This window comes from Oryzias melastigma, linkage group LG2 (genome assembly GCF_002922805.2).
Source record: "Oryzias melastigma strain HK-1 linkage group LG2, ASM292280v2, whole genome shotgun sequence".
Taxonomy (NCBI): domain Eukaryota; kingdom Metazoa; phylum Chordata; class Actinopteri; order Beloniformes; family Adrianichthyidae; genus Oryzias; species Oryzias melastigma.
Window position 1 is genome coordinate 20347716 of NC_050513.1, and position 2229 is coordinate 20349944.

General features: G+C 50.9%; 1 protein-coding gene across 1 annotated transcript in view; it reads left to right on the plus strand.

Annotated features, from left to right (window-relative positions):
- Positions 1 to 75: 75 nt before the first annotated feature.
- LOC112140227 (E3 ubiquitin-protein ligase HECW2) overlaps positions 76 to 2229 on the plus strand; it is a 21818-nt gene continuing 19664 nt past the window's right edge. Inside the window, exon 1 of the mRNA XM_024263148.2 lies at positions 76 to 455. The gene's annotated coding sequence lies outside the window, so the exon portion shown is untranslated. The remainder of the gene's footprint in view (positions 456 to 2229) is intronic.

Genomic DNA, 2229 nt, shown 5'->3' on the forward strand with positions numbered 1-2229 from the left:
CCAGTTGTTCTTATATACAGTCTATGGAAGCTGCTCTGAAGCTGGTCTCGATCATAGAAACAGGCGCAGGCTGGGCGTAAAGCTGCAAAGCAGAAGCTAACTTCGGCGCGCGGCGCTGTCCCACGTGATCCGCTCAGACAGACGGCAGGCCACGCCCACTCGTCCTCCTCCTCCCGCCTCTGATGAAAACATCGCTCCCAGGCTGCAGCGGAAGCCGCGGTCCTCCCCGCTCGTGGATCGTGGGTCAGATTCGGTGTTTCTCGCGTGTTTTCGGGAATAACGGACCCCCTCCCCTCCCTTTCCTGCTCCCCCGGAGCTCATGCCGGAGCAGCGGGGAGACTCCCAGCTGCGGCCGGGCTGTGGAGCCGCACATCCGGCCGGGAAGCTTAGGAAGGACCGGTGATGAGGATGAGGCCTCGCTGGGGATGAAGGCAGCGTGAACGCGCGCGGACACGGTGAGAGGGGGGCTTTTGGACCGGGGTGGGGGTGGAGGGTCATGGTGACGTGATGCTGTTAGTTGGGAGGCCTGGGGAGGTCGGAATGTTCCATTGGAGAACCAGAACCGAACCCCCTGCATCAGAACTCCTCCCTGCCTCCACCCAGAACCTGGAGTTCTGGTTCTGGGTTGGGATTCATGAGCTTCTCTGGGGATTTGTAGAAGGAAGTGAAAGCTGTGGGGTCTTTGGGTTCTGGTTCTGGATCAGTCGGTCTGGACTGGTGCTGCTGATGCTCTGACAGGAGGATGCTGGTCCTGCCTGCTGTGTGTGGTTCATCTCAGAGGTCTGGACCTGAGGAACCGGAGAAACCAGAGTTTGATTAATTTACAGCTACACCAGAACTCTCCCACCCCCTCATTAAAGTCCAATTAGTTCCTCAGGTCGGCTCCTTAATGGTAGAGACTCTTTTGAACCCTGCGGCTCTCCATACCTGAGCTGCAGCAGATCTCTTCCAGAGAGAAGCTGCTGCAACAAACCTCCTGACCATGGCTGCAAGTTTCATGATGTCATCAGGTCTCATGATGTCATCAGGTCTCCTGAAGTCAGCAGATCTCATAATATCATCAGGTCTCCTGAAGTCAGCAGGTCTCATAACATCATCAGGTCTCATGATGTCATCAGGTCTCCTGAAGTCAGTAGGTCTCATAATAGGCGTGTTTGAGATGACAGGCGCTGCGCAGATCGCCTGGATCGCGGTTCATGTTGGTTAGTTTCTTGCACTGACGTCAAATGTCCGCCGTCACGAAGTATCGCGAGAAAGGGGCAGGTTCAAGGCGCCTTCCTAAGCCAGCACAGCCAGAAAATAGGTACTGCGCTGGCTGCAGGCCGCCTTGAGGACTACAAAACAATGCATTGTGGGAAACGGTGTCCACACAGTTCTTGTAGTTCGGTGTGAAATAACTGGCGCTAAATGAAGGACATCGGTGTATTTTATTACTTTTTCTGGAAGGTAGTGAATCACTGACTAAACAAGATTCCAAATAATCTGTGGTCATATTTGTTATTGTTGCCTCTAAAACTTAACTTTGATTTAATTTTATTTATGTATTTGGGACAGTGCACATGCAATGATTCCTGTGGCTATTTTATTAACTGTTTTACACTTAAAGATGTTAATAAATAATATAAAAAACACAACAGCACAAATCACACTGGGAGGAGTGGCTTATTAACTTTCAGCCGAATGGTGAGGACAACCCCCAACTCCTGGATCTCGTACAGTCTCGTCATTCGCCCTCATCTTAGGGGCCTTTCTCCGCCCCCTCCAGCAGCAGCTTCGTCTCGCCGACAATGCAGGCGAGGCGCCGGGGATCTCAAACACGCCTAATATCATCAGGTCTCATGATGTCAGCAGGTCTCCTCAAGTCAGCAGGTCTCCTGATTGGGATAAGTTTAAAAACGTTTATGCCTGAACCCACCTCCTGGTTGCCATGGTGAGGGTGAGCTTGGATGCATGCACCAATGGATATGCACCAATGGTTTTCCTCTGGGTTCTGGTCCACACCACTGACTGTATAAGAGAACTGGACTGAGTGACTCCACCCTGCAGATTCCCATAGAGTCCTACAGAGACATACACATCTGTTACTCAGTCTTTCTGTTGGTCAGAATAACCGTTCTGGATCTGATACCTTTTCTTGATAATCCTCATTTTTTCCACATTTGTTTCTGTAGTTCAAGTTGTTCAAGTTATAAGCTGACCAATCAGATGCCTTAATAAAAGTAGGAGGAG